Here is a 27,292-nt window from a genome sequence, read left to right as displayed (position 1 = left end):
AAGATCATGGGTACTGGATCGGCCTGACTGACATAGCAGAAGACGGTCAATGGCTTTGGGTTGATGGACGTAATCAGAATCTGACTGATGGGTAAGAACATTCCAAAGAAGCATGTTGCCTAAAACAATTCTTCACTAAGGGCTGGATTCAATCGGTATCGCGGAAGATTCGCAAAATTTTAAATCAATGTTCCCACGTTCACAGACTGCATTCACGGTAAACGCTGCATGCCGGCCCAATTGGAAACCATTACCTTTCAATCTTAACGTGGCTCTTCCGCGATACATTGAATCCAGCTTTAAGTCATTATTTTTTGGGGTTATGTTTTTTCATTCATTGTAGGATTTCTTTTCACAGGTTTTGGAAGATTCAACCTGTATGGGGTCGCGATTGTGCTTTAACTAACCCAAACAATGCACCTTTGGCTAATTGGAATGCTGCATCGTGTGGCCAGAGAAACCGATGGATCTGTGAGAGTAAAGCATTAATATGGTCAGGGTAAATTGAGCCATGTTCAGTCAAAAGATCTATTGTATAGCAGTGTATAAAACATTTAAATAGAACACTTGTGTAGGGCTTTCATAGGTTCCGTTTTTTATTTTAATAATTGTTGTTTTATAAACGATGCAATACTTCTAAATTAGCAGCTTTGTCACTTCATGTAAATGTACCTCATCAGAGAGTAGTAAGGAAAGTTAATTGAGCAAATAAAATTACTGTGCATTACTGTGCTCATATGTAGCAACCTCATATCTGATGTTAATATCACATTGTTTAAAACAGCCATGTTAAGAATATTAACAATACAAGACCACCAGACAAGTATAAAAACACCAGTTGACGCTGAAATATATATTTTCTTAAGAGTCTGTAGCTGAATCTTTCCATACAAATAAAAATGCTGACAAGAAACAAAACATCCTTTTTGCATGGTGTTGCAATAATGGCCATTGAGCGTTAATTAAAAATAGACTTCATTTCATTAGATGGTTTCATGTGTCTATGAGACATATTAGAGCGCTGACCCAAATCCCTGACCTGTTTCCTCTCCAACTAGTCCTCATCAATCTGGTTCCTGTTGTTTAGTTTTCTTCTATTTTTTAGAGGTATGGAGGCCGATACATCATGCAACCTGTCCTCTACTGTCTGCTTGTCCTCTTTGCATTTTTTCTTTTTACCTTTTATTTTAGGTTCCTCCTCACTTCCTCTATTGCTCCATCCCGTTTCTTTTTCTCTTTTGGAGGGGAATCTGCCACAGTTTCCGATTGGTTGGTTTCTCTATCAGTGTTTCATCTCCTCAGCCACCAGAGCCACCTCTGTTCTTGGAGGACTTCTTCTTGGTAGTAGTGTCTGAGTCAGTCTGTTGCTGAGTGGCACCTTCTCCCTCTGAAGCCTCTTCACCGCCTCCTCCGGCTTCACTCTCTATAGAAATGACAGCAGTTTCACACACCTCCATTTAGATGACAGCTCTCGCCCTCTTCCAACACCTTCCTCTGGGTTGGCTGAGCATTGTCTGCTGTATTATCTTCCACAGACGTTAGTTCTTCCTCTACAGGAACCACCGCCACCTACCCACTCCTTTGAACTATCCTTCTTTTTCACCTTTATTTCCATGTTGGTACTTCTGGAGACAACAGCAGAATCGGCATTCTCTTCAGCCACATTCTCACGGGTATCCTCAGTGATTCTTCCTATTTTTTCCCCCCTGGGTCTCATCCGTCAGTTCACACTCAGGGATCTGGGCAGCTGGCCGGGTAATGGTGGTGACGCTATCTGGTGTTGCAGCCGCTAGTTGGTTTTTCTTGCCATACTTTGCCATGAACTCTTGCTCCTGCTGCTCCAGTCTGGCTAGCTTGGCACTCATGGTAAGGCCGTGTCTGGCTCCTCTGTGGCGAACAGGAATAGGGACAAACAATGTTCAGCTTCCTTATTAAGACATGCAAGACCAGGTTCAAGCCCTCCACCAACAGCATGCACCAAGATAGAACACACATTCATGTGATTTGTTTATGTTTATTACAAACTTATTGGTGACAAGCAAAATACTTACTTGTGAGCGGTGCGTCCTCCACAAGCCTTCACCGGGTCAGCGTCAAAGGGAGAGGGAAATAGCATTTATTATTTAAACCTGTGAGTACATAAAACCACTGTTGTTAATCTTCACATTGACATGAAAACAAATAACCTTCACAAACTGATATCAATCCCTGTATGGTGGTGGATGGTATTGGGCAGTGAGGTTCTTACTTGGTGGTGCTGGAGAGTTCCAGTCTCTGGTCCTCATCGTCAGAGCTGCTGCTGTCATCTGTACTGGACGACTTCTACTCTGGCTGCGCCAGTCCTGCCAGGAGGGTGGCAGACTAGGAGGAAGAGAAATACAACCGTTCCATTCCATATCATTAACCTAAGTGCAGTATCTTTCTGTACTATCAAGAGAGCACATTGGCACAGATATGGAAGTGTGTTCCAGTTGGATTTGTTTATCTGTACCTTCACAAAGCATCCATAAAGTTTCTCGTCCCAGCTTTCGTTGGCTGCTTGTTGGAGATCATTCCTTCCTCCTCAACCAACTTCTTCACCTGCACACCATTCTAGAACAGAAAGGTGGAGATGTAGCCTAGGCCCAATGCAAGTGGGTGAATGTGTGTATGCGTGGTTAATTACTCTCATTTCACACACCCCTTCTGAGGACGTAACTCACCAGATTCCACTTCCAGGCTAGAAGATGCTTTGTTGAAGACATGGTCCCACCAATGGAAGGTGAACTGCTCCCCTTGACAATGTCCCATCCCTCCCTTGCCACATTCACTATGATAGCCTCACATATACCATTCTCCTGGCGACCAAGACCTTTACCTGTGAACAGTGAGGGATCTTCTATTAGTGGTAGACTAAGAACATTAGATCTAGTTACCATTCATAACACAGAATTAGATACAACTGGCAACTACTACTAGTAGTGACATCAAACATTCAGGCTACTGCACAGACAAAGAGGCTCTAGTCTAGAACGCACGGTTAAATTGTGTTTGAGAGCATTTTTTTTTTACACTAAATCATTAAATTAGTGAGAAATAGATGTCATTGTTGCAATAGTTTGAGTGGGCAACATACACAATCATCTTAAATTGACATATTGAATATTGCACTAATTTCCCTAATGTTGCCATTTTGTTACTACCTTACAAGCTTGCATTTTCAACCCATAATAAACTCAGCAAAAAAAGAAACGTCCTCTAACTGTCAACTGCGTTTATTTTGAGTAAACATGTGTAAATATTTCTATGAACATAACAAGATTCAACAACTGAGACAAACTGAACAAGTTCCACAGAAAATTAATAATGTGTCCTTGAACAAAGGGGGGGGGGGGGGGTCAAAATCAAAAGTAACAGTACCTGGTGTGGCCACCAGCTGCATTAAGTACTGCAGTGAATCTTTTCATGGACTGCACCAGATTTGCCAGTTCTTGCTGTGAGATGTTACCCCACTCTTCCCCCAAGGCACCTGCAAGTTCCCGGACATTTCTGGGGGAAAATGGCCTTAGCCCTCACCCTCCGATCTGATCCAACAGGTCCCAGACGTGCTAAATGGGATTGAGATCCGGGCTCTTAGCTGGCCATGGCAGAACACTGACATTCCTGTCTTGCAGGAAATCACGCACAGAACGAGCAGTATGGCTGGTGGCATTGTCATGCTGGAGGGTCATGTCTGGATGAGCCTGCAGGAAGGGTACCACATGAGGGAGGAGGATGTCTTTCCCTGTAACGCACAGTGTTGAGATTGAACTGAGCTTGTCGTCACTGCAGGCAATGATGCTGTGACACACCGCCGCAGACCACGACGGACCCTCCACCTCCAAATTGATCCCGCTCTAGAGTACAGGCCTTGGTGTAACGCTCATTCCTTTGACGATAAACGTGAATCCGACCATCACCCCTGAAGAGACAAAACCACGACTCGTCAGTGAAGAGCAATTTTTGCCAGTCCCGTCTGGTCCAGCAAACCCACCGGATCGCCCATAGGTGACGTTGTTGCCGGTGATGTCTGGTGAGGACCTGCCTTTACAACAGGCCTACAAGCCCTCAGTCCAGCCTCTCTCAGCCTATTGCGGACAGTCTGAGCATTGATGGAGGGATTGTGCGTTCCTGGTGTAACTCGGGCAGTTGTTGTTGCCATCCTGTACCTGTCCCACAGGTGTGATGTTCGGATCTACCGATCCTGTGCAGGTGTTGTTACACGTGGTCTGCCACTGCGAGGACGATCAGCTGTCTGTCCTGTCTCCCTGTAGCACTGTCTTAGGCGTCTCACAGTACGGACATTGTAATTTATTGCCCTGGCCACATCTGCAGGCCTCATGCCTCCTTGCAGCATGCCTAAGGCACGTTCATGCAGATGAGCAGGGACCCTGGGCATCTTTCTTTTTGTGTTTTTCAGTCAGTAGAAAGGCCTCTTTAGTGTCCTAAGTTTTCATAACTGTGACCTTAATTGCCTACTGTCTGTAAGCTGTTAGTTTCTTAACGACCGTTCCACAGGTGCATGTTCATTAATTGTTTCTGGTTCATTGAACAAGCATGGGAAACAGTGTTTAAATCCTTTCCAATGAAGATCTGTGAAGTTATTTGGATTTTTATGAATTATCTTTGAAAGACAGGGTCCTGAAAAAGGGATGTTTCTTTTTTTGCTGTGTTTATTTAGTGGAATTACATATCCTTTTACCTCAGATTGGTGATGTTAGTATAAAAGAATATAGTCATCACGATGACATAAGATTGATTACTTAAAACAGATCAATATATTTGGTTTTGTACCGCTGATCGTCAAACGTGCTGGGATGCGCAGAACGCGGCGTTAAGGAAATGGCACAAAACATTTGGGGCAGTCTCTATAAAAAAGTTGCTGGACACACACCAATGGATTTGACAATCAAACTATCATTTATATCTGCCAATCGTTGTCACTGTTGATATCCTATGGGTCGTGATAACTTAAACAAATCACCACGTTTGGGTTAACGTTTAGTGGTTTGTTCCCTTTTTCGTGATTGCAGCTCTCGGGAAATCAACATCCGACATTCCAAAATATAGATATCAGCCTTCTACAAGTTCTCATCTGACCAACCATATACAGGTTATTCCAAGATTCTGTGTGGCCTTTGAATAGTGTTAGTTTAAACAGCACTACACTCCAAACATTTGCCCCCTGTTCAACACTTCAAAATGTAGCTAGCAGTCTTCTACAAATTGTCCTCTAACCAGTGATGTACACATTATTCCATGTGGTTTTCGATAGGAGTGATTGACAAATAAGTGTTGGGTTTCTTTTTCTGTTTTGGCAACCCCCATATCAAAATGCATCACCCCAATGTAGCCCACTGTCTTCTACAGGATGTTCTCTAACCAGTGATGTAAAAATATCTCCAGTGTTTTTAGTTTCAACAGCACGTATCGGATTTCCCCCCTAATCGATATCAGTGATTTATTGCCACCTGTCAAAACAGGGTTTTTGGTGCATAAAAAAATACAAGTAATATGATTACTAATTGTTGCACATATATGATAGTACATTTTATGTTTTCAAGATATCAAACTGTTTCTGCATATTGGGTATTGATTATGACACTTTAAAACTGTTTTGACATTGGGCTATTTATCCAATTTAGCCAGCACCATTTAACACAAGTTTTAGGAATATAAATTGAACTTTCAACATTCAATTCCAATGGTATTGTACTTAAAATCTGGTAACAACTGCTGAATGAGTCCAAAAAACGTGCTGTGATGGATTTATTTTGATGATATTCCAGAAATCAGGAAAACGGGTTTGCCCTGCCTACTAATGTAATTTACAAGCAAGTTCAAGCTGTCATATGTATAACGTTACACTTGATATAGTAGCCTTGCTACTGTTATTTTTCACTGTTGTTTTTATTTCTTTACTTACCTATTGTTCACCCAATACCTTTTTTTAACTTAGAAATTGCACTGTTGGTTAGAGCCTGTAAGTAAGCATTTCACTGTAAGGTCTACTACACCTGTTGTATTCGGCGCACGTCACAAATAAACTTTGATTTGAGAAACTGCTGGCTGTAATCGATGTTCATTAGCTAACAGAATGTCCATCATTAATTGACTATACTGTTACTAAATACATTTCTGAAAATCTAACATTAACTTTACCTTGTTCCCAGCCATGACGCAGTAGCTATTGCCCTGCAAACTTCAGTCCACGGCTCTTTTCCTGAGCAGTTTCTGCCATTTACTTCCAAAGAAATGAACATGTTAGCTAGCTAGCTATATTACACTGCATTTGGCAGGTCTTCAGTCTCAGGTGTCAACATTTAAGTATTAGATAGTTGAACAGTAATGCACAAAATAATACACTATTTTCTCAAATATAATATACACATTCCGTTTGGAAGTCTGCAAAAAATACTGCTCTGTCAAAGTTCAGCTTGGGTTAAGCTAACGAAATCTAACAAGATATCGCAGCTAAGTTAGGTAGTTTTAAGAGAACATTTACACTTGAATGCAAGTTATTAACGTTACTGTGCTAATAAGGGCTGTAAATGAAATCATAAACAACGACCGGAGTAATGGAACTAATTATTTTTCCTCGTCTGGTTATCTAGACTCACATCGTTGTTCAAACGGGATAAATAAAAACGTTTTCACAGTTCTATTGAACCATGAGGTAAATTCAGCACGACCCCGGAAAAGGCTAAACTTCTTGTTCTTCTTCGACGAGGTTTAACGGCAGTTGGCATCTAATAAATGTTGCATTACCGCCACCTACTAGACTGGAGTATGACTCCCTTATACTTTGCTTGTAAATACAAAATAAAAACAAATCACCAAATACCCTACCATCTAACCCTACACTCACCACCCTACTCCACTATTTAAATCTATCTAGGCCTACCTCAGGCCAACAGCCTGAAAGGACAGGTCACCACCACTTAATACACCCTGTAACTCTTCTGACGTTAAGTCTCATACACCCAAATACCTCTCTGTAGCATCCACCACAACTTTAATTTTCTGCAACTTACATTCCATCCCTGCAGTACAGTTGAAAACCATTGCTATAAATGCAAAAAATCCAATCTTAATGAAGCATCGAGTACCAGAAAGTTTGAACACACCTACTCATGCAAGGGCTTTTATTTTGACTATTTTCTACATTATAGAATAATGGCGTCAGGTAACCTAGTGGTTAGAGTGTTGGACTAGTAACCGAAAGGTTGCAAGATCAAATCGCCGAGCTGACAAGGTAAAAATATGTCATTCTGCCCCTGAACAAGGCAGTTAACCCACTGTTCCTAGGCTGTCATTGAAAATAAGAATATGTTCTTAAAACTGACTTGCCTAGTTAAATAAAGGTAAAATAAAAACATCAAAGCTATGAACACATATGGAATCATGTAGTAACCAAAAAAGTGTGAAACAAATCTAAATATATTTTATCTTAACCAGCTTCACCTGGAATGCTTTTCCAACATTCTTGAAGGAGTTCCCACATATATTGAGCACTTGTTGACTGCTTTTCCTTCACTCTGAGGTCCATCCCAAACCATCTCAATTGGGTTGAGGTCGGGTGATTGTGGAGGCCAGGTCATCTGATGCAGCACTCAATCACTCTCCTTCTTTGTGGTCGAATAGCTCTTACACAGCCTGGAGGTGTTTTCCTGTTGAAAAACAAATGATAGTGGGACTAAGCGCAAACCAGATGGGATGGTGTATTGCTGCAGAATACTGTGGTAGCCAAGCTGTTTAAGTGTGGCTTGAATTCTGAATAAATCACAGACAGTGTCACCAGAAAAGCACTCCCACACCATCACACCTCCTCGTCCATGCTTCACGGTGGGAACCACACATGCAGAGATCATCCGTTCACCTACTCTGCATCTCACAAAGACATGGCGGTTGGAACCAAAAATCGCAAATTTGGACTCATCAGACCAAAGGACAGATTTCCACCGGTCTAATGTCCATTGCTTGTGTTTCTTGGCCCAAGTAAGTCTCTTCTTCTGATTGGTGTCCTTTAGAAGTGGTTTCTTTGCAGAAATTTGACCATGAAGGCCTGATTCACGCATTCTCCTCCGAACAGTTGATGTTGAGATGTGTCTGTTACTTGAACTCTGTGAAACATTTATTTTGGCTGCAATCTGAGGTGCAGTTAATTACCGATTTCTGAGGCTGGGAATGCTAATGAACTTGTCCTCTGCAGCAGAGGTAACTCTGGGTCTTCCTTCCCTCTGGCGGTCCTCATGTGAGCCAGTTTCTTCACAGTTTCTACATAGTTTTTGCGACTGCACTTGAAGAAACGTTCAAAGTTCTTGACATTTTCTGTATTGACTGACCCTCATGTCTTAAAGTAATGATGGGCTGTTGTTTCTCTTTGCTTATTTGAGCTGTTCTTGCCATAATATGGACTTGGTCTTTTACCAAATAGGGCTATCTACTGTATACCACCCCTATCTTGTCACAACACAACTGATTGGCTCAAACGCATTAAAGGAGGAAAGAAATTCCACAAATTCGCTTTTAACAAGGCACACCTGTTAATTGAAATGCATTCCAGGTGACTACCTCATGAAGCTGGTTGAGAGAATGCCAAGAGTGTGAAAAGCTGTCATCAAGGCAAAGGGTGGCTATTTTGAAGAATCTCAAATATATTTGGATTTGTTTAACACTTTTTTGGTAACTACATGATAGCAAACCAGGTGGCACCATCAAACACAAACCATGTGTTTGATGTATTTGATACCATTCCACCTATTCCGCTCCAGTCCTTACCACAAGGCCATCCTCCCCAATCAAGATGCCACAAACCTCCTGTGTTGAAACTACAGTCATTTCAAATGAATGTGCCCTATATCCTCCGAACAGTGGACTCTTGATTAGCCTGTCACAGTTCTGACAGTGGGCCTACCTGCCCCCTTGTTCTTGCAAACCTGCCTCCTAGGGCCCCAATGGAGAAACCCTATGTTGGGACCCCAGAGAAAATTGCATTGTGATAATGTTTTCCTCAACAGCTGTTTACCCAACCTTTCCAACTTATACCCATCCTGTTTGTAAAAATGTTGCACGTTTCTTATAATTATGGAACCTATGGGAAGCTATCAAGACATTGTTTTACTTATCATGCTTTGAAAATGTCAATGATTCATAATTAATATCATATTTTATCACAATACTTTAAAGCAGCAGCTTGCCACATGAGTAAGTCTATCATAATCCACCAGGGGTCATATATATGAGAGAGAGAGAGAGAGCACTGTAGACTACTTTATCACTGACCTCAACCCAGAGTCTCTCAGAGCGTTCACAGTCAGCCCACTGACACCCCTATCAGACCACAGCAAAATCACAGTCTACTTGAACAGAGCAATACTCAATCATGAGGCATCAAAGCCAAAGGAACTGAGTAACATTAAGAAATGCTATAGATGGAAGGAATGCAGTTTGGAAACCTACCAAAAAACAATTAGGCAACAGCAAATTCAATCCCTTTTAGACAACTTCCTGGGTAAAATGTTCCACTGCAATAGTGAAGGTGTAAACTTGGCAGTAGAAAATCTTAACAGTATATTTGACCTCTCAGCTTCCCTATCAAATCTAAAAATCTCAAATAGAAAACCGAAGAAAATGAACAACAATGACAAATGGTTTGATAAAGAATGCAAAAATCTAAGAAATAAATTGAGAAACCTGTCCAACCAAAAACATAGAGACCCGGAAAACCTGAGTCTACGCCTTCACTATGGTGAATCACTAAAACAATACAGAAATACACTACGGAAAAAGAAGGAACAGCACGTCAGAAATCAGCTCAATGTAATTGAAGACTCCATAGACTCTAACCAATTCTGGGAAAATTGGAAAAAACTAAACAAACAACAACACGAAGAATTATCTATCCAAAATGGAGATGTATGGGTAAACCACTTCTCCAATCTTTTTGGCTCTATAACAAAGAATAAAGAGCAAAAACATATACATGATCAAATACAAATCCTAGAATCAACTATTAAAGACTACCAGAACCCACTGGATTCTCCAATTACCTTGAATGAGTTACAGGACAAAATAAAAACCCTCCAACCCAAAAAGGCCTGTGGTGTTGATGGTATCCTTAATGAAATGATCAAATATACAGACAACAAATTCCAATTGGCTATACTAAAACTCTTTAACATCGTCCTTAGCTCTGGCATCTTCCCCAATATTTGGAACCAAGGACTGATCACCCCAATCCACAAAAGTGGAGACAAATTTGACCCCAATAACTACCGTGGAATATGCGTCAACAGTAACCTTGGGAAAATCCTCTGCATTATCATTAACAGCAGACTCGTACATTTCCTCAATGAAAACAATGTACTGAGCAAATGTCAAATTGGCTTTTTACCAAATTACCGTACAACAGACCATGTATTCACCCTACACACCCTAATTGACAACCAAACAAACCAAAACAAAGGCAAAGTCTTCTCATGCTTTGTTGATTTCAAAAAAGCCTTCGACTCAATTTGGCATGAGGGTCTGCTATACAAATTGATGGAAAGTGTTGGGGGTAAAACATACGACATTATAAAATCCATGTACACAAACAACAAGTGTGCGGTTAAAATTGGCAAAAAACACACACATTTCTTCACACAGGGTCGTGGGGTGAGACAGGGATGCAGCTTAAGCCCCACCCTCTTCAACATATATATCAACGAATTGGCGCGGGCACTAGAACAGTCTGCAGCACCCGGTCTCACCCTACTAGAATCCGAAGTCAAATGTCTACTGTTTGCTGATGATCTGGTGCTTCTGTCACCAACCAAGGAGGGCCTACAGCAGCACCTAGATCTTCTGCACAGATTCTGTCAGACCTGGGCCCTGACAGTAAATCTCAGTAAGACCAAAATAATGGTGTTCCAAAAAAGGTCCAGTCACCAGGACCACAAATTCCATCTAGACACCGTTGCCCTAGAGCACACAAAAAACGATACATACCTCGGCCTAAACATCAGCACCACAGGTAACTTCCACAAAGCTGTGAACGATCTGAGAGACAAGGCAAGAAGGGCCTTCTATGCCATCAAAAGGAACATAAATTTCAACATACCAATTAGGATCTGGCTAAAAATACTTGAATCAGTCATAGAGCCCATTGCCCTTTATGGTTGTGAGGTCTGGGGTCCGCTCACCAACCAAGATTTCACAAAATGGGACAAACACCAAATTGAGACTCTGCATGCAGAATTCTGCAAAAATATCCTCCGTGTACAACGTAGAACACTGTCACGCCCTGGCCTTAGTATTCTTTGTTTTCTTAATTATTTTAGTTAGGTCAGGGTGTGACATGGGGAATGTATGTGTTTTTTTGTAGTGTCTAGGGTGGTTGTAAGGTTTAGGGGGTTTATTAGAGTAGTTGGGTTTATGTTTAGTATAGAAGTCTAGCTGTGTCTATGGTTGAGTGTAGGTATCTAGGAAAGTCTATGGTTGCCTGAATTGGGTCTCAATTAGAGACAGCTGGTTATTGTTGTCTCTGATTGGGAGCCATATTTAAGGCAACCATAGGCTTTAGCTGTTTGTGGGGAATTGTCTATGTCAGTGTGTATGGTCAGTGTCAGCACCATTTTGTTTATATAGCTTCACGGTCGTCAGTTTGTTATTTTGTTAGTTTGTGTATAGTTGTTCGTTTCGTGTTTCTTTCTTCTCTTCTAATAAAGGAAGATGTATTTTTCACGCGCTGCGCCTTGGTCCTCTCTTTCTCCCTTTGACGATCGTGACAGAATTCCCCACCAATCCAGGACCAAGCGGCGTGTCAAGCGGCAACAGGACCCACTTACACAGGATTCATGGACATGGGAGGAGATATTGGATGGAAAGGGACCTTGGGCACAACCGGGAGAATATCGCCTCCCTCGTGAAGAGCTGGAGGCAGCTAAAGCCGAGAGGAGGCGATATGAGGAGGCAGCACGGAAGCAAGGCTGGAAGCCCGTGAGTACAACCCAAAAATTTCTTGGGGGGGGGCCTTAAAGGGAGTGTGGCGAAGTCAGGTAGGAGACCTGCGCCTAATCCCTGTACTTACCGTGGAGAGCGAGAGTACGGGCAGACACCGTGTTACGCAGTAGAGCGCATGGTGTCTCCTGTACGCGTTCATAGCCCGGTTCGGTACATTCCAGCTCCACGTATCGGCCGGGCTAGATTGAGCGTTGAGCCGGATGTCATGAAGCCGGCCCAACGCATCTGGTCACCAGTGCGTCTCCTCGGGCCGGCTTACATGGCACCAGCCTTACGCATGGTGTCCCCGGTTCGCCTACATAGCCCGGTGCGGGTTATTCCACCTCCCCGCACTGGTCGGGCGACGGGGAGCATACAACCAGGTAAGGTTGGGCAGGCTCAGTGCTCAAGGGAGCCAGTACGCCTGCACGGTCCGGTATTTCCGGCGCCACCTCCCCGCCCCAACCCAGTACCACCAGTGCCTCCTCCACGCACTAGCCCTATGGTGCGTGTCTCCAGCCCTTTACCACCAGTGCCTAAACCACGCACCAAGCCTCCTGTGTGTCCCCAGAGTCCTGTGCGTCCTGTTGCTGCTCCCCGCACTAGCCCTGAGATGCGTGTCCCCAGTCCGGTACCACCAGTTCCGGCACCACGCACTAGGCCTAATGTGCGCTCCCAGGGTCCAGTATGCCCTGTTCCTTCTCCCCGCACTAGCCTGAAGGTGCGTGTCCTTAGCCCGGTGCCTCCAGTTCCGGCACCACGCACCAGGCCTACAGTGCGCCTCATCCGGCCAGAGCCATCCGTTTCCCCAGCGCCATCTGAGCCATCCGTCTCCCCAGCGCCATCTGAGCCATCCGTCTCCCCAGCGCCGTCTGAGCCATCCGTCTCCCCAGCGCCGTCTGAGCCATCCGTCTCCCCAGCGCCGTCTGAGCCATCCGTCTCCCCAGCGCCGTCTGAGCCATCCGTCTGTCCAGAGCCATTAGAGCCGCCCGTCTGTCCCGAGCCGTCAGAGCCGTTAGTCAGTCAGGAGCCGCTAGAGCCATTCGTCAGTCAGGATCTGCCAGAGCCGCCAACCAGACAGGATCTGCCAGAGCCGCCAACCAGACAGGATCTGCCAGAGCCGCCAACCAGACAGGATCTGCCAGAGCCGCCAACCAGACAGGATCTGCCAGAGCCGTCAGCCAGCCATGAGCGTCCAGATCCGTCAGCCAGCCATGAGCAGCCAGATCCGTCAGCCAGCCATGAGCAGCCAGATCCGTCAGCCAGCCATGAGCAGCCAGATCCGTCAGCCAGCCATGAGCAGCCAGATCCGTCAGCCAGCCATGAGCAGCCAGATCCGTCAGCCAGCCATGAGCAGCCAGATCCGTCAGCCAGCCATGAGCAGCCAGATCCGTCAGCCAACCATGAGCCGTCCAGCCAGGATCCGCCAGAGCCGTCCAGCCAGGATCCGCCAGAGCCGTCATCCAGCCAGGATCCGTCCCTCAGTCCGGAGCTGCCGTCCCTCAGTCCGGAGCTGCCCCTTATCCCGGTGCTGCCCCTTATCCCGGTGCTGCCCCTTAGTCCGGTGCTGCCCCTTAGTCCGGAGCTGTCCCTTAGTCCGGAGCTGTCCCTTAGTCCGGAGCTGTCCCTTAGTCCGGTGCTGTCCCTTAGTCCGGTGCTGCCCCTTAGTCCGGTGCTGCCCCTTAGTCCGGTGCTGCCCCTTAGTCCGGTGCTGCCCCTTAGTCCGGTGCTGCCCCTTAATCCAGTGGGGTTAATGTGGAGGGTGGCCATTTGGAGGAGGCTACGGAGGCGGGTAGTGACTGTGGTGGGGTGGGGACCACGACCAGTGCCGGAGCCGCCGCCGTGGACGGACGCCCACCCAGACCCTCCCCTAGACTATGTGCTGGTGCGCCCGGAGTTCGCACCTTAAGGGGGGGGTTATGTCACGCCCTGGCCTTAGTATTCTTTGTTTTCTTAATTATTTTAGTTAGGTCAGGGTGTGACATGGGGAATGTATGTGTTTTTTTGTAGTGTCTAGGGTGGTTGTAAGGTTTAGGGGGTTTATTAGAGTAGTTGGGTTTATGTTTAGTATAGAAGTCTAGCTGTGTCTATGGTTGAGTGTAGGTATCTAGGAAAGTCTATGGTTGCCTGAATTGGGTCTCAATTAGAGACAGCTGGTTATTGTTGTCTCTGATTGGGAGCCATATTTAAGGCAACCATAGGCTTTAGCTGTTTGTGGGGAATTGTCTATGTCAGTGTGTATGGTCAGTGTCAGCACCATTTTGTTTATATAGCTTCACGGTCGTCAGTTTGTTATTTTGTTAGTTTGTGTATAGTTGTTCGTTTCGTGTTTCTTTCTTCTCTTCTAATAAAGGAAGATGTATTTTTCACGCGCTGCGCCTTGGTCCTCTCTTTCTCCCTTTGACGATCGTGACAAACACCAAATAATGCATGCAGAGCAGAATTAGGCCGATACCCACTAATTATCAAAATCCAGAAATGAGCCGTTAAATTCTACAACCACCTAAAAGGAAGCGATTCCCAAACCTTCCATAACAAAGCCATCACCTACAGAGAGATGAACCTGGAGAAGAGTCCCCTAAGCAAGCTGGTCCTAGGGCTCTGTTCACAAACACAAACACACCCCACAGAGCCCCAGGACAACAGCACAATTAGACCCAACCAAATCATGAGAAAACAAAAAGATAATTACTTGACACATTGGAAAGAATTAACAAAAAAACAGAGCAAACTAGAATGCTATTTGGCCCTAAACAGAGAGTACACAGTGGCAGAATACCTGACCACTGTGACTGACCCAAACTTAAGGAAAGCTTTGACTATGTACAGACTCAGTGAGCATAGCCTTGCTATTGAGAAAGGCCGCCGTAGGCAGACATGGCTCTCAAGAGAAGACAGGCTATGTGCACACTGCCCACAAAATGAGGTGGAAACTGAGCTGCACTTCCTAACCTCCTGCCCAATGTATGACCATATTAGAGAGACATATTTCCCTCAGATTACACAGATCCACAAAGAATTTGAAAACAAATCCAATTTTGATAAACTCCCATATCTACTGGGAGAAATTCCACAGTGAGCCATCACAGCAGCAAGATTTGTGACCTGTTGCCACAAGAAAAGGGCAACCAGTGAAGAACAAACACCATTGTAAATACAACCCATATTTATGCTTATTTATTTTAACTTGTGTGCTTTAACCATTTGTACATTGTTACAACACTGTATATATATAATATAACATTTGTAATGTCTTTATTGTTTTGAAACTTCTGTATGTGTAATGTTTACTGTTAATTTGTATTGTTTATTTCACTTTTGTATAATATCTACCTCACTTGCTTTGGCAATGTTAACACATGTTTCCCATGCCAATAAAGCCCCTTGAGAGAGAGAGAGAGAGAGAGAAAATCAACAGATGGGCCATGGTCAAGCACATCTTTACATAATTTGTCTAATTCTATGATTTTCTGCAGGACATGAGCTCAATTGATTTTAATTTAGCTTTTGAGTTTGTGTAGAGACATGGGCTACAGTTCCATTCTAACTGCATCCCCAGGCTCAATTAATGCACAGCCGGCAGGTGGATATGATTAGTTCCATCCTACAGGAGTCCACTCAGGCTTTGCCTCATAGGACCCTGGTTGGGTACTCCAGCCTACAGGAAACCATTTTATTTTTTCCGTGGGCTCTTGGTTTCCTCATGACAAGGATGTGTGCACCATTAACCCACCATGCAGTGCTGTTTATCTGTGTGAACACTCGGTGGTAGGAAAAACACACATCCTGAAGTCCCCAGTTATCATCACCAGCCTACTGTTTACCAGAAAACTCTTCTCTTGCTGCCTTACAGTCCCTATAAACCACCCAGACACACGGTTAGCACAGCAGTCGCAACATATATTGTGAGCCAGAAATACCCAATGTCAATAAAACGTGTCTGTCTGGTCATGTTTAACATCCCTGTCCTGAAACTCAGTGACCTACTGAGGAGGGGAAAACCCCAAGGGGAAAGAAAGAAGAGGTAGAAATGTATATTGTGCAGTATGCATATTATCATTTTTCAACAGGAGTACATTTACATGACTAAACCTTTACATCACCAGGCCTACTATGTTGAAGTATTGGTTCTGTACAGTGGTGGGAAATGATTTAAAGATGCCTTCATCAAACACTGAGTCTACATGATGTCACTGATGCACTCGGTCTGTCCTCCATATGAGCCAGTCGTAGCAAACTGATGTTCTGTCTACCTAGCATGCAATTAGTTATTTTGTTTCCCATCAAGTATTCATTGCCGATTGGTCCTTACTTACAATCTGAACCACAAATTCTTGATCATATCACCTCATCCACTTCTTCAGATCTTAAACTAGGCTACTGTAATGAATAGCGATCATGTATGACAAAGTGTTGAATAAAACTCTAATGTGCACTTTGACGTGATCACCTACTGTATTAGTTCAATCCCACTGAAAATGTATCAACCATATACTTTAGGCCTTCAACAAGATAATAAATCAATTTGCCAATTTCGTTTTTGTTTATTGTGAAAAGTCTAATTGCAATCAAATGTTTACTATTCTATACTTGTATCTCTCTCTCTCTCTTCTCTCGTTCTTCTTTCCTGTCACAGTTTTTCAGTTCGCTACTTGCCTCTCCTCCTCTCAATCCACAATCTGCGACTACAGACCCTCCCCCGATTGATGCGGTTGAAACCAGTGCACTGAAGTTGTGAAGTTAAACTACTTCTCTTTCTTCACTGACTTCATCTGGAACAAATTTTCCACCGCTGGAAATGTGTTATAATATCTTGAGGTAGCCTACTTTGAGATCGCAAATACAGTGGATTAACAACAAATGCTTTTCACCCAGGTGAGTACAGAAAACATATGCGTTAAGAAAACAAACGATAAAGTCTCTATTGTAAAATCAAGATTATGATTTTGCCTGATTATTTGCAGATTATTCAAACTGTAGCGGTCATATTTAGATCTATATGATTTTTTAAATTCTCTCCCATACTGTTGTCTTGCTCTTTTCTCTGAAGTACAGCACATACAGTAAGTAGTACACCCTGACATGCCTGCTTATTACCATGTATATTAGTAGATAGAAAATAACACGTGAATACTGAACATTTGTATTTGGAATGCTGTTTTTGTGAGTATTTCTTGTCATGAATGTTTGCTGGGCCATAGCCATATCCTCAATCTTCATGACTAAACCGGGTCAATTAATATTTTGTTAAAAGGATTAGCCTATAGTCTTGATATGCAAAACATGATCTGACTATCATAGAGTGCCATCTTAATGTGTATTGTTTGATCAGGCTTGCAGTTGATTGGTTTAGGGTTCAAGTTGTTTCAAAGACGGTGCCACTTGCCTGCCCCCCCCCCCCCCTTCTGAAGTCAGGAGGGCAAGATATCATCCAAGATATCAACCTGCATATTGTTACAAATAAATTACGTTTTTCATCTTTATTACTGATGTTTATTTTCATCTTATCGAGTATAGTAACTCTAATTATATTAGCAATAAAGAATATAGGTGAAGTAATGTTACTGTAGCTTTACTAGTCCTAGTTCTTTGTTTTTTCAAGTCTTACTCTTAAATACCAGGTACAGTATAATGACTGTAATGACAAAACAGTAGAACTCAACTCATAACAGAGATGTGGGCTAGAACACACTCATTTTCATCCCCCCAGATTGGTTTATTGACTAGTCATTACTAGGACAGCTCTTGTCTAAAGCTGCTGTGCTACTATCTGTGACACACAAACCTTTGATGTGCAGGCAGTATGTCCTCCATTAGAGAAGAGGAAGTCAGTGGGAGTAGGTCGGTTTGGAGTAGGTCTGTTGTTGTTTCCTTACGCCAAACGGCCAGCCTCCGCCTCTGTTGTCTTTTCATTTTATTAAGCGCCTCTGGGGTATTCCAAGATCTTAATTGACCTTGAGGCCTATGTTGTGGCAAGGCAAGAGTCATGACTAATGGCAACGAAACGTGGAGATGGGGTGGTTGTCACTTCTCGCAGTATGCGACACATTGTGACACGGTCTGAGTGACTGAGTCAACTTTCAACACTCTTCCATGTGTAGTCTCTCAAGTTGGAAACATACCAAATAGGACAATCATAGGGAGTCCTCTGGTGGATCTGGCTCACCCAGTGGTTTTCATATCTATGTGGAGCACATTTCCTCTTTGGATGACACATATACAGTTGAAGTCGTAAGTTTACATACACTTAGGTTGGAGTCATTAAAACTCGTTTTTCAACCACTCCACAAATTTCTTATGAGCAAGCTATAGTTTTGGGAAGTTGGTTAGGACATCTACTTGTGCATGACACAAGTAATGTTTCCAACAATTGTTTACAAACAGATTATTTAACTTATAATTCACTGTATTACAATTCCAGTGGGTCAGAAGTTTACATACACTAAGTTGACTGTGCCTTTAAACAGCTTGGAAAATTCCAGAAAATGATGTCATGGCTTTAGAAGCTTTTGATAGGCTAATTGACATCATTTGAGTCAATTGGAGGCGTACTTGTGGATGTATTTCAAGGCCTACCTTCAAACTCAGTGCCTCTTTGCTTGACATCACGGGAAAATCAAAAGGAATCAGCCAAGACCTTAGGAAAAAAATTGTAGACCTCCATAAGTCTGGTTCATCCTTGGGAGCAATTTCCAAATGCCTGAAGGTACCACGTTCATCTGTACAAACAATAGTACGCAAGTATAAACACCATTGGACCACGCAGCCGTCATACAGCTCAGGAAGGAGACGCGTTCTGTCTCCTAGAGATGAATGTACTTTGGTGCGAAAATCCCAGAACAACAGCAAAGGACCTTGTGAAGATGCTGGAGGAAACAGGTACAAAAGTATCTATATCCACAGTAAAACAAGTCCTATATTGACATAACCTGAAAGGCCGCTAAGCAAGGAAGAAGCCACTACTCCAAAACAGCCATAAAAAAGCCAGACTATGGTTTGCAACAGCACATGGGGACAAAGAACATACTTTTTGGAGAAATGTCTTCTGGTCTGATGAAACAGAAATAGAACTGTTTGGCCATAATGACCATCGCTATGTTTGGAGGAAAAAGGGGGAGGCTTGCAAGTGAAAGAACACCATCCCAACCGTGAAGCACAGGGGTGGCAGCATCATGTTGTGGGGGTGCTTTGCTGCAGGAGGGACTGGTGCACTTCACAAAATAGATGGCATCATGAGGAAGGAAAATGATGTGGATATTTTTAATCAATCTCAAGACATCAGTCAGGAAGTTAAAGCTTGGTCGCAAATGGGCCTTCCAAATGGACAATGACCCCAAGCATACTTCCAAAGTTGTGGCAAAATGGCTTAAGGACAACAAAGTCAAGGTATTGGAGTGGCCGTCACAAAGCCCTGACCTCAATCCTATAGAAAATTTGTGGGCAGAACTGAAAAAGCGTGTGCGAGCAAGGAGGCCTACAAACCTGACTCAGTTACACCAGCTCTGTCAGGAGGAATGGGCCAATATTCACCCAACTTATTGAGGGAAGCTTGTGGAAGGCTACCCGAAACATTTGACCCAAGTTAAACAATTTAAAGGCAATGCTACCAAATACTAATTGAGTGTATGTACATTTCTGACCAACTGGGAATGTGATGAAGGAAATAAAAGCTGAAATAAATCATTCTCTCTACTATTATTCTGTCATTTCACATTCTTAAAATAAGTGGTGATCCTAACTGACCTAAGACAGGGAATTGTTACTTGGATTAAATGTCAGGAATTGTGAAAAACTGTGTTTAAATGTATTTGGCTAAGGTGTATGTAAACTGTAATCAACTGTACTCTTTGTATGGCTATTTCTTATTGCTATAAAGGTAAGCTATATGTCTTTGTTTTTCACCCAGCTTTACCTTAGGACTGCGAACTGGCCTAAAATCCTCCAGTGTAGTACCCAAAGAGATCTTGTGAATGGAGGCTCTTGGGAGAACCTGGTGCTGTTGCACATAGAAACACTTTAACACTCAACACCTGGAATGGAAAGATAGGATATGTGATTTACACAGTAAGCCGCTGCCACCTGGACCTGACAGCACCTAAACTCCCATCTACTGTGCTCTTCAAGACAGCTCACCAAAATCCTCAGGAAAACACATTGATATTTGTCTGTAGTATGCTGACCTCTTTACAAAAGTAGATACCCACTGGGCACAGACGTCAATTCAGCATCTATTCCACGTTGGTTCAATGTCATTTCATTGAAATGACGTGGAAACATCATTAATTCAACCAGCGTGTGCCCAGTGGATAAATCGAGATTCAGTGTGGATTTTTCTGTCTGATGTCCATACATACTGCTCTGCATATCTAGAGTACACCTCCTGGATACGTGTCTGTTTGTCTACAGACTGTTACTGCCATCAGTGAGTACTGTATGAAGATTTGGTGATCTCTTTTCTGTCTGTGGTCTAACTACAGATTCCTCTCTTCAATCAAACAGCTGGAGTTTATCCATTGCTCTCCTCTGACTGGCCTTCTATGACCATCTGTTTCTCCATCCAAGAGGTGAAGTATGGAGGTCTGGTGAGCCATCGGACATGTTTTGATTTGGGATGACACTGGCCAGACACACCAGAGCCGAGGTAGAAATAGAACGAGTAGAGATGAGGTAAATGTAGTTACAGTATATTTACTTCACGTTAATTTGATCTTCCAAATGGCAGAAACCCTCTGTTTATAAAGGTTTATTGTAACGCCACATAGTACACTGGGTCTCTATGTGTTTTCTTTTGAAAGCTAGGGCTTTTCATGAAAGGTTTATACCAGGCCACACACCATTTGTGTGTTGTTATTGAGTTGAGATTGTAGTTGTAGTGGATCCTTGCTTGTTTTTTATCCAAACATGTCACTTTATGGACTCAAAACATTGTTTATATAGAAGGTGGATTAATGGTTGTACTGTACAGAGGGCCTGGGAGGTTCTTACGAGTCTTTTTGACATCGTAGTCTGGCAGATTTAGTGTTGTCAAATCTACACAGAAAACTCCCAGTTGATTAATAAACCTCCCAAGGATTTCTTGTGATTGTCAATATTAAAATGAATACTTGACTTGATTTGATGATTGATCAATCTTGTCTTTTCAGTCTTTTGTGCAGATAACTCATCGTAATGGAAAACAGCATAAAGCAATGGCACGTTCAAAAGAAGGTGACAGAGATGTAATATTCCTACCACATGCTTGTATAAGTCTCTCAACCCCATATGCTCTGCAGCCGTGCAGATAATTTGGAGCAGATACGACTGCAGCCATGCAAGACGTGGTTTTGGACCGGTTTTGCTGTGGAACATGGACAGTTACTATAGGCTCTGGCTCAAATAAACTTTCATAAAGAACAGTTGGTTTGGATAGAGGATCGAGGGGGAGGGGACTGGAAAGGGCTAATGGAGTGACCACAGAGTACTTGTACTGTGGTGAGTGTCTTTGGAGCTGCTTGTGTTGTTGGTTGGTTGGGTGGGTGATGTTGGGTAGGGAGGGTGGTATTGTGGAGGGGTGGTGGAGACATGTGTAATTAAGATTTGGGGGCCTGTTCTGGTGCCTCTCGTTTCATGCGGTGTCTATAGAGGAAGGCTGTAACAAACAGAAACCTGAGCTGTAGAGGGAGGAAATGTATTCCCTTTAACGTCTCATTGCTTTCTCAGGCCGTCTTGAGAAAATGGTTGTGCTTTTTCCACTCTTCGTTTCTTTCAGCAGCTGGTGTGAGGTCATTTATGTAAATGAAGCAAGAGCCATTTATTTTCTCAACTGTTGGATAAGATGTCAGATTTATAATATAATGTGAATTCTGAATGCTAAAATAAATAACTGTTATGTCATGCTTGGCACCCCATTGACATGTATTGGTAGAGCGCCACTTGATGTTTTTCCCAGTTCCCGACCTACAGCCAACCCAGTTGTCCACCAGCTGTGTGGAGCAGTGACTCCATGGCTCTCCATCATGCATTTTATGAGATCCCCTCCCCTCACAAACATTTCCATTATTCAGGTCAGGTAATAAAAGGGAGAGTTAGTCACAGAGAAATGCAGAATGAGAGAGTATCCCTCGTCAACATCACCATTATTCAAAACAACAGTCTATGTTAGCATCCCAATGGATTTGCTCTTGGAAACTCTGGGTACAGCAATGCCAGTATTGGTATGATGGTGTTGGTAGAGGATAGTTTTTCTTTTACCTGCCAAAATCCCTCCTCAGCTGTGTTTACTTGTCAGAGGAAGGGAAGGTTGGGATGCAGACCTGGATTTACAGGCAAGATGTTTCCTATCCGCTTCCTATTGTTTGTCCTAGTTCTGTTTGCCTGCGCTCCACAGCGATGAGCGAGGGGAAGAGCTAGGAGAATGTAGACTTGTGGGGATTCGGGAGACTGAGATGTTTTAACTTAGTTTTCTTTTTTCACCATGGCAGATAAACAGAGCAGAACAAACAAACTATTTGCGTCAAGAGGCAGCTTGGCCCCTGTGTTTTATAAGAGGTGAGCGAGCACATGAGTTAGTAGAGTCAATATTGAGCCATCTTTTTTTAAATGGTCGAATGACCTATATGATCAAGATGACCCCATTTAAAGGATGCTTTTGAAGTAGTGCTGAAGGAAAGGAAGAAGCAGTAACACTTTTACAGTGTGTTAACTACAAGGAAATTACTTGGTACCTACTCACAGCTATAGCCATTTATAGTTATTAGTTGTTAGGCTACCATTAGAGCATGCCGCATTTCCACTTCAAATTATTTTTTTTACATAAGTTCAGATCTCTACTGATTAGTTCCCACTTTGCACACAGAAAAATAAAGTGTTACATTTGTTTGCCGTTTCCTTGATTGGCGAAGATCATACCCAAAGAGGAAGGGATGCTCCTGGCCCCTCTCCTTCCTCGCCTGCCCCCCGCGTTATTTGCCCAGGACGTCCTGTGTGGTGGCGGTGGTGTGCATCTGGCCCTTGTCTCCAGGTTGCCCCCTGCCTTCCTGTTCTGTCGAGCAGTCCTGCAGGTGTGACACAAAACATTTGTTTTACCATATGATTACATTTTGCATGCATAATGACCACATGGCTGTATTTCCCTCTTACTCTTTGCTGAATTTATCGCTTTTATGTTTTGGAGCCGAAGTGAAAAAAGTAACGCTGCCACCTATAGGTCTCAAAATAGGATACAGCACCACCTCTGTGAAAAGCATAGTCGCAAAGACAAAGGATAGGAACATTTCTAAGGGTTCACCTTCAGGGTAGCACACGTGGCTCAAGTTCTAAAGTGACAAAATAAAAAAATGAGTTTGGTCTTTAACTTCCAAAAGCTCAGAACGAGGGAGATATTTTGGTTCTGTGAAGAAAAAGCTGCGATAAAAGGATCACATTAATAAGAAGCAGATTTCCTCCTTCGCCCTCCAAAGGCAGCGCACCGAAGGCCAGAGGCAGGCCAGTAAATCTATTGGGTTTAAATGAGAGGAATTTACTGGCCCAGACTGAACTTCCTGGAAAAACAGAGAGGTAGTAGAGATAGAGAAAGAAAGAGACAAGTACCTTATGATATGCATCCCACTCTTAGTTCTTCCCCTGGTTACTGTCCCATTGAGTTATTTTTGCTAGCATGTCACAGTACCTTTCTGATGTGCAGTCATTCAGCCATAATGCAGACAGAGGGACGAGTCTGTAGATGCACATCTGCCTGCACGTGTTTAGGTCTATGTCTCTTCATGCATTGTGCATAATGACCTAACCACAACAGCTACCCAAATGGGTTCCCTGCAGGCTTTTTACATTTAGGGGGTACATGAGGTAAATAAATGCCCAGATGGGACACCATTATTACTCCCCAAACAGGAAATGATGCCCAGAACTCATCCTGTAAATTTAAAGAAGATGAACTACAACAACAGAGAAAAGATATACCAACAGCTACCCAAATGGGTTCCAGCTCGTGCCTATCTCACTAACTGCAAATAAACTTGCCAGCCAGTTACATTAGAAGTGTTGTCTTAATCGAAAGCAGATGCTGCGTGGTCGTAGTCTATTATCATAAATTGCTCTCAGTTTCATGGAACTGTGAAGTAAAAAAAATGTGAAGGCCCAGTGCAGTCAAACTTCTGTTTTGTATCGTATTGTACAAGAGCTGATGAAACTAACACTGTAAAAGTATGAACAAATGTGATCAGTGTTATTTCCTGATAGTTGCTGGTTGAAAATACAATATACACAGGACCTTCTAATTAGCAGGTTTGCATGGGAGGGAGTTTCGGCTTTCCATGGCGACATGGGGTAAATTGGTTAATAGACGAATAACAAAGAGCGTTCCAAACCTCTCTGCCAATAACAGCTAGTTTTCAGTTTTTCCCTTCCCACTCAGAGCATTCCCAGACAGTCCTAGCAAATGTTTTGCTTGAGAGATAGTTTTTTGCTTAAATGCAATTTTGCCCATTTGAATGGAAATCTATTACAGTAAGGTACTTAATCGTTACCAAGAAATTATTTAATATGGATATAAAACGGCTTCATTAGGCCTTTAAAGCCAATGCCCATGGCATGAAATGTGTGGTGTTATTGAAGAGGACACTGAATCAGATATTCAACCATGTGATTCTGAAGGATCAGTGTATGTGACACTAAATGTGGAAAATCTTTGTTTATTCCTTGGGATGTCTTTAGTTTTTCTAAAGATCTGCATTGCACGGAAACCTATATATTAGGAATTACCATGCCTGTATCGTAGAAATACTTAAACTAAGGTATACTGTAATATCCAAATCTGTGTTAATGTACCTATCAGGGCCGCTGTGTGTCCTATTGAGACCATGGTCCCGTTTGCTTTAGTGTTAGCCAAGGCAGAGGGGGGTTGCTACCACACCCTGTCACTGGAGAGGGGACTGCAGCTAAGATCTGGGACTAGTAGTATGAAATCTGCATGGGATTCAACCAAGGGAAAGGGGATAGTGGCTAGAGATCGAAAGTGTGCGTGCACACACTTGCTGTGGGGGAGGGCATGTGAGGCCCTCCATGAAGTCACTGTTGGTCTCTGTGTGTGCACATCTGTGTTTATGTGGATGTTTGATGGAAGGTTTTTTGATGACCAGGCAATTTTTGCTGTCCACATCAGTTCAGCATTTCCTTTTGTTAGAGTACATTCTGCTTGGCTGTTTCCCTTAGTGAGAAAATACAGAACACAACATTATTGGAATACTGTACCAGTGCTGCTCTACGGCCAATGATTAATTGGGTATTGCTTGACAGACCGCAAAATTGAGGAAGTAGGAGATGCAGAGAGTGTTTTTGAATTGGCCACTGCCAGTGTAGTAAATCCAGATGTGCACAGTTTCAGACTACGGTGTGGTCATAAAACAGGCATGACTTTTCTAGACTTGGGTGATCATAAGGAGGAGGATTGATTTCGTAACAAAACTGATGTGCCTATAGAAAAACCAAGCATCATTTGAGGACCATAGAAGCAGGTCAAGATAACATTATTACTCGCTTTTGGTCTTATCTTTTGACATAAAGGTTGAATTAGTGGCCAGTTGATGAACTTAGACACAAGTGCTTTTGTCGGGTGGTTTTTGTTTTCTGATGATACACTTAAGATTTCAAAGGCTTGTGACCTCTTGGCCTTGTTGTGTATGTTGGAAGAATCCAGAAGAAAACAAACATGGATGAATAGCTGAGTGTTATGTCTGGCAGTGTCATGAGAAGATCAGCCGAGGACGATACACATCATCTAGAATACTTCACTCAAGAGGTTCCCACAATACTCTGGTCCCAAAACAAGACAGAAGTTGAGTTGAAGAGTCATGAAGAAAAAGAGCATGGAGAATCAAATAATGATTGAGGAAACTAGATTGACGGTGTCGTGTAAATGTTAGAAAAATAGATATGATGTGGGACACAGAGTGGTAGAGGATATTTTCGAATAATAATGAAAGACTGCAATCTGCAGTGTCAAGCTCAAATTGGCGGTGGGTTGTCACTGGCTGTCCATCCAGTGTGTTTTTGTAAATATTTTAAGCTGTTCTTTGTCTATGCTTGACGTCCGGCCTTGTGTATACAACAATCACTTGTGTTTATAAAGTACCATACGCATTCTTTATGATGAAGTCCACTTTTGTTTATGGAATTACATACATTTATACACTACCGTTCAAAAGTTTGGGGTCACTTAGAAATGTCCTTGTTTTTGAAAGAAAAGCTATTTTTTGTCCATTAAAATAACATCAAATTGATCAGAAATACAGTGTAGACATTGTTCATGTTGTAAATGATTATTGTAGCTGGAAACGGCAGATTTTCTATGGAATATCTACGTAGGCGTACAGATGCCCATTATCAGCAACCATCACTCCTGTGTTCCAATGGCACGTTGTGTTAGCTAATCCAAGTTTATCATTTTAAAAGGCTAATTGATCATTAGTGTAACGATGTGCGCTGAGAGTTGGGAAGCAAGTTCAGGGAGTGAGTGTTTTACTAAATAATTTAAACATAATACAAAACAAGAAACACGAACAACGCACAGACAAGAAACAGAAACAATGACACCTGGGGAAGGAACCAAAGGTAGTGACATATATAGGGCAGGTAATCAAGGAAGTGAGTCCAGGTGAGTGATGACGCGCAGGTGCGTGTAACGATTGTGACAGAGGTGCGCCATAATGAGCAGCCTGGTGACCTAGAGGCCGGAGGGGGAGCACACGTGACAATTAGAAAACCCTTTTTCAATTATGTTAGCATAAATATAACTGACCTTTAGAGTAGTGGACTATGTGGAGCATCAGCATTTGTGGGTTCGATTACAGGATCAAAATGGTCAGAAACAAAGCACTTTCTTCTGAAACTCATCAGTCTATTCTTGTTCTGAGAAATTAAGGCTATTCCATGCGAGAAATTGACAAGAAACTGAAGATCTCGTACAGCGCTGTGTACTACTCCCTTCACAGAACAGCGCAAACTGGCTCTAACCAGAATAGAAAGAGGAGGGGGAGGCCCCGGTGCACAACTGAGCAAGAGGACAAGTACATTAGAGTGTTTAGTTTGAGAAACAGACCCCTCACAAGTCCTCAACTGGCAGCTTCATTAAATAGTACCCGCAAAACACCAGTCTCAATGTCAACAGTGAAGAGGCAACTCCGGGATGCTGGCCTTCTAGTCAGAGTTGCAAAGAAAAAGCCATATCGCAGACTGGCCAATAAAAAGAAAAGATTAAGATGGGCAAAAGAACACAGACACTGGACAGAGGAACACTGCCTATAAGGCCAGCACC

General features: G+C 43.0%; 1 protein-coding gene and 1 pseudogene across 1 annotated transcript in view; one reads left to right on the top strand and one right to left on the bottom strand.

Annotated features, from left to right (window-relative positions):
- Window positions 1–580: 580 nt before the first annotated feature.
- Window positions 581–6,707, bottom strand: LOC120048410 (annotated as a pseudogene).
- Window positions 6,708–16,711: 10,004 nt separating this feature from the next.
- The window catches only part of LOC120048408 (platelet endothelial aggregation receptor 1-like), a 36,964-nt gene continuing 26,383 nt past the window's right edge, over window positions 16,712–27,292 (top strand). Inside the window, exon 1 of the mRNA XM_038994361.1 lies at window positions 16,712–16,878. The gene's annotated coding sequence lies outside the window, so the exon portion shown is untranslated. The remainder of the gene's footprint in view (window positions 16,879–27,292) is intronic.

This window comes from Salvelinus namaycush, chromosome 5, assembly GCF_016432855.1.
Source record: "Salvelinus namaycush isolate Seneca chromosome 5, SaNama_1.0, whole genome shotgun sequence".
NCBI lineage: Eukaryota > Metazoa > Chordata > Actinopteri > Salmoniformes > Salmonidae > Salvelinus > Salvelinus namaycush.
Note: the sequence above shows the minus strand (reverse complement) of the source record. Positions and strands in the feature narration are given on the sequence as shown.